The sequence below is a fragment of the Falco peregrinus genome, chromosome Z, assembly GCF_023634155.1.
Source record: "Falco peregrinus isolate bFalPer1 chromosome Z, bFalPer1.pri, whole genome shotgun sequence".
Taxonomy (NCBI): Eukaryota; Metazoa; Chordata; class Aves; order Falconiformes; family Falconidae; genus Falco; species Falco peregrinus.
Window position 1 is genome coordinate 410,569 of NC_073739.1, and position 9,326 is coordinate 419,894.

At 47.0% G+C, this 9,326-nt stretch overlaps 1 non-coding gene across 1 annotated transcript; it reads left to right on the top strand.

Moving 5' to 3' along the window:
- Window positions 1-3,947: 3,947 nt before the first annotated feature.
- LOC101911045 (uncharacterized) lies at window positions 3,948-8,474 on the top strand. Its single transcript, XR_008744815.1, has 4 exons — window positions 3,948-5,815; window positions 6,845-6,961; window positions 7,268-7,420; window positions 8,181-8,474. It is a non-coding gene; the product is annotated as an uncharacterized LOC101911045 (transcript).
- The last annotated feature ends 852 nt before the right edge of the window (window positions 8,475-9,326 follow it).

A 9,326-nucleotide genomic window follows, 5' to 3' on the forward strand; every position in this document is an offset into this window, starting at 1 on the left:
ACTTTTATCTCTATTGAATAGCATCTGTCTTTCTTAGGGAGAGGACTGAGTAGAGACGGCCGCTGTTTATTTGGGAATTGTTTTCTCTCAAGCACCAGGACAGTAACTTGTTTATAGCCCCTCCTAAGATGCCTCTGGACATCTAGGGCTCTGTGGCTGCATGAGAGAATCCCAAGCAGAAGATTAGTGCAATTTAAATGAATGGTTGCACATGCCTAATAGATTCTTGTTTGGCAAATACATCAGCTGTGTTCAGACAAAAAAAATTTACCAATTCCTTTGGATTCTGACCAAGGCAGGCCCAGAAATAGCTAAGCCTGTTACACAGCCTGGTCATGGAAAAGACTGTTTGTAAATGGGGAAAACACAGGAGAAAGGACTTCTCCAGCTGTGTTCCTATGCTTGTGACATGTTTAGTAACTACAGGACGCCTGGAATATCACTTTGTGAAAATTGGAACAGGTCTTCATGCCTGAGAGCCACTCAAATGCCATTCAGCTTCGGATGCAAACCTGTAGTTAGCTGAACTAAGCTATTAAATGTTCTGCATTAGAACTGCAATTTAAATACTGAATAGCATAGATCACTAGCATTATCCTTTCACATGACAAGTGATGCACAAAATGTTATGTTTCCCTCTTGTAAGCAATGCCCAAAGAAAGCCTTCTGCTGTTAGGTTCTCCTGCATTTTCTTTTTTATTTTAAAACTTGTCATGAAAAAAGGTCTAAAATGGCAACTGGTTGAAGGACAGCTGCTATTACGATAACAAATATCATGACTAAAAACCCATGATAAACTTCGCCAAAGACGGGGGTTCTTGTTCTCAGAGACCTCACCGTGTTTAATAATCTGCTCCCTACATTTCAGTAACTTCTGTATCATCCCGAAGTGCAGAATGTAGCGGAGTTGTGCTGTTGAATGTGTGTATTGCTGCAGCCAGCATTTGTGAGCATGTAGTACCAATACATGGGCTTTCCCTGGGAGCCGCGCACCTGTGAGGCCTGAGCATCTAGGGCATGTTGCCTGTATCCCCCAGGAAGGAGAGGTGGTGGTCCTTGCTGTTCAGAGATATGATGTGATCTGGGGTCTGCATAGATACCTCCTTCCCATGGCTGGTCATGCCCAGAGCATTTACACACAGCAGTAGGTACATGGCAAAGCCTGGGATTGCCCAGTCAGCGCTGAACTGTGCTGGCACTTCCCTTGGCTGTGAAATTCACACTCCCTTCTGGCCCTGAAGCTCGACGTGGTCTGCATCAGCTGGCACCTTATCTGGGCCTTCTTCAGAATGGGTGCATCAGGATGTGTTGACTTGTTTCATTTCAGCAGCTTTCATTTTCTATCATCTGCATTTTCCGTTTGCATTTTTGATGGCACTGGTTTTGTCCGTGGACACTGTTGGGAATATGTCATGCATGGGGAAAGTAAACAGTACTATTTACAGTCCTCAGGCTTACTGCATGAAAGATCTGGAGTGGTGAAACCCCTTTCTAATACAAGGAAGGGGAAGTAATTTGAAGAGAGAAGATACAGAAACATCTGGTGGATGAAAAAGCATCCATCAGAGATTGGAGATTTACCAAGACTGTGAATCGAATTTAAGACCAGGAGGTTCTTGTGCACCTGACCAGGCAGCTTTGCGCTCAGTTAATCAGCAGAAGGGCAAAGATGATCTGCTGTTCTGTTTACAGTGACTCATTGCCAGTGATTTCAGCCACAGAAGTACACATTTTAAATTACTTTGTTACGAGATAGGTTTAAAAATGACAAAATTACAGCTAGTGCTTTTGCTTCTGTGTTAACAAAGCTGATGCTTTTTTCCTGTTGCTGCCACCCTTACTTTGATTTACATTCGTTCTTTCCTGCCTAAGTATGGCAATGTAAGCACTACCAGACAAAATCTACAGCTTTACATTGTGCTTTCTAGCAAAAAGCTGTACACTACAACAGAATACCAGTGAAATAATTCTTTTTAGAAAACTTCTGCCTTCCTGGCTTTTTTCCATTCCTTAACAGGGTGAATGCAATCACTTACTGTTCTTTGCATGCCTGTGATAACACAGATCCACTAACTTGTGTCATATTAGGGAATTATGGAGGATTTTGTAGGGAAACCATTTCACAGAAGCACCTCAGAAGCAGTCAGTGGCCTGGAAGTTGATTTCTCATTATCATTTCCCCATCTGCATCAGTAGAATATGTTTCCGAAGTCAAATGCCATTTTTCTGGCAGCCATCCGAAACACACCTAAACAAAATAGCCTCAGGCAAATTCTGTATCACTCTGAACACCTGATGAAGCCAACATGAAGCCTGCACCACAGTAGCGTGGTCTTTAAAGACAGTACTTGTAAAAAATCCCACTAGAGATGCACTGAAGTAGCGCTGGCTGTGAGTGAGATTTGAAATGGTGATGAACAGAAAAACATACAAACTTGAATTGTTTCCAAAATACCCACCAGTTCCCCATTTGTTGCAACTTTGTTGAAATAAAAAGGGCTTTCATTCCTCAGCGGCAAAACCATCTGTGATGTCACCGTAAGAGAGCTTCACAAGCTGAAAACTCACTATCCAGGCATCTCCATCCATTTATGGGTGCTAATTCTTAACAAAATGAGGAGCTTGTACTTAATTTTCAGACTTCAGGATTGCCATTCAGGCAAGCAGGAGAACAGCTTGCCAGGGATGGGTTCCCAGCTTACACCTGGTTCATCTGGCTTCAGCACAAGTGTGGACCTGCGCTGTACTTCTGTGTAGGTCAGCAGCCCCTCCCCAGCTGTATTTCTTCAATGCAATTGGTCTTTCTATGGGATCCAAAGCAGTTTATGCTGCATTTGATATGCAAACACCTGAATCAAACATACTTTAATCATCTTTTCCTCTGATAACACTAACACCTTCCCCTTCCCCTGGCGAATGAGGGTGAGAGAAATCAGCGATGCCAGTGCCAGCGTGCTCAGTGTGATACCTCATTGGTACTATATAGTGGAGTTGTCACCAGAATCCTGTTTTACCAAAGCAGGGATGTGTGGACAGGTGTGTGAGCCAGGCAGTGAAAGAACAAGCGCGTGCTTCAAGTTACCATCAGTCTGAAAGTTGCTGATGTCAGGTGCAATTTCCCAGCCTCTACCCCCCTGTCACACTCCTTTCTTCAGTGCAGCCCTTGTGAGGTTTGCTTGCCAACCTCTTACCTGCTCTTCTTTTTCTGCAGTGTTAAATTGCATCTTCTTTCATGTTCCTTTTCCCTGTGTCTGTCTCCCTCTGACAACGGGAGATCATGGAGCGCGAACAAAGCAGAGATTGCTTTATGCGCTTGGAGTGTGGGACTGCAGCATGGATGGAGGAACATCTGGTTGTTCCAGGAGATGGTTAACATGAGACACTCTGTCCCCATGTCTGAAGACAGCAAGGGGTAGGTTCACTGTGTGACTGACTGGACAGGGAGAACCTTTATGTGCATGCATGGGATATAAACTTCAGAGAAGATAGTAGAAAGACCTTTAGACCAAAGATAGGGTCTGGGGGAACAGAACAGCTGAAAATATGAGCTGCAACTAAGCAACCATGAAACGGTGGGAATGGCGTGGCAGAGACTGTCTTCTTTCCGTGCTTGCATTCAGATAATCCAGTTGATGACCCTCGGTCTGTAAGTCAGCAGAGGATCCTCAGTACTGGCTGCTCTCCAGCCAAGGTAATGTAAGAGCAATGGCACTGATACAGAAAGTGGTCTAATAAGGCAGGGGAAGTAAAAACCATGTTACTTTCCAGCTCAAACAGAATGGCAGGGAACTCGACAGATGGAAAATAAGCCAAGCCCAGAACTGCTATTGCCATATTTGGAAAAAAAATAAAAATAATAATAAAAAAAAGATGTTGCAAACAATGGGGAACATTTAGATACGGTGAGTGTCAGATTCCTTCCTGGTAATGGACTCAATGACTGTGGGAGCAACACAGTTCAGAGGATCAAAGGGCTATACAGAGAAGTAGGTCAGGGTGAGGGTTGTGGGACAAAGTTTTCATACCTAGAAATGTTGAAATGTTTTAGGGTGTGAAAACATGCCCTTGAACATTATCTTTGCAAAGAACAGGTTTTTAGGTGGATTTGTTGTATCATTTTTGCATTATTGCTGTTGTTTTACCCCAGTGAGCAGCTAAGCCCCATGCAGCCCCTTTCTCACTCCCCCACAGTGGGATGGGGGGGGAGAGAATCAGAAGGGTAAAAGTGGGAAAGCTCATGGGGTGAGGTAAAGACAGTTTCAAGGTAAAGCAAGAGCTGCACACAAGCAAAACAACATAAGGAATTAATTTACCGCTTCCCATTGGCAGGGAGGTGTTAAGGCATCTCCAGAAAAGCAGGGCTCCATCTCATGTAACACCATCACTCTGAACATCCCCCCCTTCCTCCTGCTTCCCCCAGTGTCACCTGCTGAGCGTGATGCCATCGGGCAGGGGATACCCCTCGGGTCAGTTGGGGTCAGCAGCTGTTCCAGCTGTGTCCCCCTGCCCAGGTCCTTGTGCCCCCAGCCTGCTTGCTGGCCTTGATGCTGCTGTGCAAGCCCTGCTCAGGAGCAGCTACAACGTTGGAGAGCTACCAAGCACTTTTTTCATCACAAAGCCAAAACATAGCACCATCCCACCTTCTACAAAGAAAATTCACTCTCTCCCAGCCAAAACTATAGTTCTGTAGTACAGCAGCATTAACTTGTGTGGTTTTGCCCTTCATAACGGCATGGTGCATATGGCACCAAGAAAAAAAAAAATTACAAATTTCTCTCCTATAAAACTGGAAGTAGGTCATCTTCTCTGAGGGTCAGCAAGGTAAAAGCAAGCACATGTTGCTGATTCTTGTCCAATTTTTCGTCCCCCAGTATCCCCAAACCCTTCTCTGCAGGGGTCTTCTCAGCCCCTTCATCTCCCCAGTATTGATACTGAGGGATGCCCTCACCCAGGTGCAGGACCTTGCACCTGGCCTTGTTGAACCTCATGAGGTTCATATAGGCCTGTCAAGATCTGTCTGGGATCTTGACTTCACACCTGGAAGTTGCCACCGGTGCTACTCCCTTACACAACACTCCAAACATGAGCTTGATGCCATGCTGATTCTTTGCTCGGGTTGTGTTTTTCAAATGTCCTCGTCCACCAGCTCAGTGGTCTTATGCAAAGGCGTGTGGCGCTGGGGTTAGAGTAATGGGGACAGACAGACAGACACATCAGTCAGCATAGAGTAAGCACCTTTGGTCTAACACAAATCCAGACTGCAACCCAAGAGTCCCAGTCCTCATTCTGCCTGGACAACCTTGTCCTTCATACCCAGCCTTCATCCTTCCACAGCAGCTGCAGCAGGTTCTCATTCTGTGACCTTCTTGGTTGTGGGGGTATTTACACCTTTTCTGGCACAGCAGCCTTGCACTGAGCTGGTGTCACAGCGTGGCCGATGCCCTGTGTCCCCTGAGGTTCACAGCTGCCCTTCTGCAGCAAGGCGCATATGCCAAGTCAGTGCCCTGTCCTGCCTGCCTGCCCTGCCGCTGGTGCTGGGAGCTGCGTGGGGTGGGAGAAATGCCATCCGCAAAGCAGAGCAGCAAAGTGTTACAGGAAAAGCGAGCTTCCCTGACAGGGAAGCAGAAGGCCCAAGCAGTTTCTGGGAATGCTGGCCATGCCAGGTGGCCACATCACCTCCAGGAAAGTGTCTTGTTTTCTTCCAGTTCCCACGATCATTTTGTCACCACAGAAAATTCACAACATCACCAGGGCCCAGGTGTACCCGTCCTGTGACACGAAGGCAGTGTCCACGGCTGTTGGCACCTGGAGAAAGGTATGCTGGGACTCTGGTACAGGAGGCTCACCTTCATTGTCTAGCAGCAGATGTGGTTCTGCATTCCCATGCTCACATTCTGTGTTGCTGCACCACATTTCAGGTAATTCAATTCATCATCCGCATACACGCTGAAAGCAGAGTAGGGACAATTTCTTCCAACGCTTCAGCAGCCGGTAGTGCCCATGTGGTGGGGAGGTCTAGTCCTCATCTCCCCAAAGGTTATCATGAATCCAAGCATCTTCTCATGGTAATGTAATCTAGTGAACAACGTCAGAGTGCCTTGTCAAGCACTACAAATTAGAGAATGGTTTTAGCAGTCAGTACCACAACTGGGATGTACGCCCAGCAGACATCTGCCCACGCATCTAGTAAAACAGAGACTACTTGGTGCTACTGGTTTGCTGGATGGTTTTATCTCCGTGTCTGAAAGTGCCTTGCTCTGTGATGACGTCAGCCTGAGGCGTCTCGAAGCCACACTGCACAAAAAAATTTTTGCCTAAAACCTTAGAGACTTCAAAGCAAGCGCAATTTTCTCAACCCTTCAGATACACAGAGAACCGAGTCTGTAGGGGTCAATGCTGCAGCACAGGAGGATGCTGAGCAATAGGCATATTGAGCAGTGCTTTGAAGTATCCAAAGCCCCAGTACCTGTGACAGAAGGTTTCTGCTCTTTGCTGCTGACACAGGAGCTACACTGAGAGACCAAGTGAGCTCAGGCGTTCTTAGGGGTGAATAGGGCTCAAATTCAGGGCAATGAGGAAGAAGGGGATGAGAGTCTTGGCACAGGCTGGGTGTAGGCAGAAAGAGGTGCATTTCACCAGCATATTTCCCTGGAGCTGCAGAGAGCACCTGTCCAGTGAGCATCACCCTGCTTCTCCCTGCTCCCTGCCCTGCATGCAGCTCCTCTGCCTGCTTGTCCAAGCATGTCAGTGACAGCATGTTCAGAGACAATTATCACGAGTAAATGCTTCTAATGGATTTCATGGATGTCCTCTAACATCTTCACACTCCTATGAAACTCTGCAGGTCTCAGAGTCACACAGAGGAGTCACCCTCCTGGAGGAGCTGCCTGGAGACAGAGCAAACACGGCTGTTCAGGCTTGGGGAGGACCTTTGCAGGATGAAGGCACAGGGTGGGTTTTGGTAAGTTCAGCACAGCAGGTACATGGGACAGGCTTGGACAGGCAGCACCCAAGGTCTTGGTGGTAGTGAGAAGTGACAAAGTTCAAACGGTGAAAGCAGTAAGAGAAGGACCAAAGAGGACCTTCCGGGCAGACACGTCACACAGAGCAGATTGCCCTCGTAACTGTCTAGAGGAGCAGTATTTTGTGCCTGTTTTGAACGAACAGCAAACTTCAAATGTGCTTAGTTGTGAGAGTGGTTCCGGGGTGCTGTTCAGAATGTATGTGCCTGTTGATAATAAACTATTTTCTGTGATGGTTTTGCCAGATTGACCAACTAATGAAGGAAGATGAGGGGGTCTACCGGTGTCACGTTGCCAACACGGCTGGAGAGGCACATGCAGATGGGAGCATCACGGTCCTTGAGCAGAACAGAAACAAGGAGGCATACCTTCTGGCACAGGACAACCCTGCCTAGCAGGTAACGCTAACAATAACAGTGCATGCCATTACCAGGAGCTAGCTGGCTTTGGCACACTCTCCTTCCACTGCACAAATCAGGGTTTGTAGATGAGAAAGCAGCCAGCTGCAGGGAAGGACTTGGTCAGATGTGTTGCGTGTATTTGGATTGTCCTTCTCTAGAGCAACTGACAAGGTCGTCCCGTGCAACAGAGAAGGGTATTTCAATGTACCAGCCTTCCCCTATCCCAACAAGGGCACAAGCAGCTTTGCTGGCATGAAACGTTGCTGGGTGGTTCTTTTAATAAAGCGCAGATGGGAATGCAAGTCATACCCTTGACAAAGTATCAGCTGCTGGCAGGAATGAATCCTTTCCAGAAAGGAGAATGAAGACGAGACAGGTAAATGAATGCTAATATTTTACATTCAGCCATAGGAACAGACTTCTGTGAGGCTCTGTCACTCCTAGTATTTGTACCATGACATTAGTCCCTGCTGTAATGCATTCCAGTGAGACAGCATAGGTTATGCTGGGCCAGCAAGTAGTACAATGGTGAATTGTCTGCCGTGTGTAAAGCAAGATTTGAAACTGGGAGGTCAGGGTGTGGGAAAGAAGAGGAAGAGAGGAGTGTGTCACTTCAAAGCTATTCTGGAAATGCAGTATCTTATGCCGAAATTGAATCTTTGGTAGAGTCAGAGCGGGGCTTTTAAGAAAAGTTCAGTTTCCTATGAAAGACTTACTTGGTAATGTTGTCTGAAATCTGCCCTCTCCCTTGTTCCAGGAAGAAGGCATTTGTTCACTCAAGAAGAGCCGAACCGCAAAGCACATGCTAGAAAACAGTCAGTGGCTACCTTTGCTTCCTTTGCCATAGGAGTTTGGAAAATGTTGCATTAATACTCTTACTATAGGCTTACTGTCAGTTTTATACATCTTCCTGCTTGGAAACTATGCAATTAGTTTTGAAAATACCTAGTTGAAAATGCACATTAATACTGAAAATTCATGGAATATCAGTAGGGGAAAAATAGAGCAATAAAAGCATTTGAAAAGCAGTAAAATACCATTTTAAGTGGCATTCTCTCTCTGGCCTGTTTTCTTATGCATCTCACATGAAGTTAGAGTTTCTAACGCTGCGGAAAAGGTCACCATTTGTTAATTCCCACCCATGTTTGCCCCCAGGAGAAAACCTTGCAGCATAACTAGGAAGACTAGGCAGTTTTAAAGCAAGCCATTTTTGAGCAACCTGAACACGTAAGTAAAGCTTTGCTTACAAATTTCATCTGCTTATGCAGTTGTCACTGGATTTGCACCCCAGCCGGAATTTTCCCCTTTGGGGTCAAACATCTGCAGCCCTTCTGGGACATGTTTGTTCCTGTCTGGCTGCAGAGCAGGGCACTCTGGCTTCTGGGTGGGAGGACCATGCCCTGCACACCACCCAAGGACAGAACACAGATGATGCGCTCAGAGTGAGGTGGTGTGGGGCATGCAACCTGCACCAGGCTGCTGGTGCACCACATGGCAGGGGTCAGAGGAGAAGTCCCTTGTGCTGCTTTCCTCCTGTTATTACAGGAGGGCTGCACCAACACCAACATCCCTCTCGCCCCCATCCTCAGTGCTCTGGCACTTGTGTGTGGGCAGCACGTGGACCTTGCCACCTGTGTCTGAGCCTTTCTCGCTGCTGCTGCTGCTGCAGGCCAGCGGTTGGTTCTTTCAGAGTCCTGACAGATGCTTGGCTTGGAGCCTGACTTTTTTTTTCCCCCCTGGAGCACCAGCTACTTGAGGGTGCCATGCTGCGTACACAAGAGCTGAACAGCAAAAGAAGGAGCTGCCGCACCTCCACCTGCCCTATCATCAACCTGGCTGCTGAGTTTGTACCACCAGGTGTGCTCCGAGGGTGTTTTGCTATAGATGGGTGTCACACCCAAAC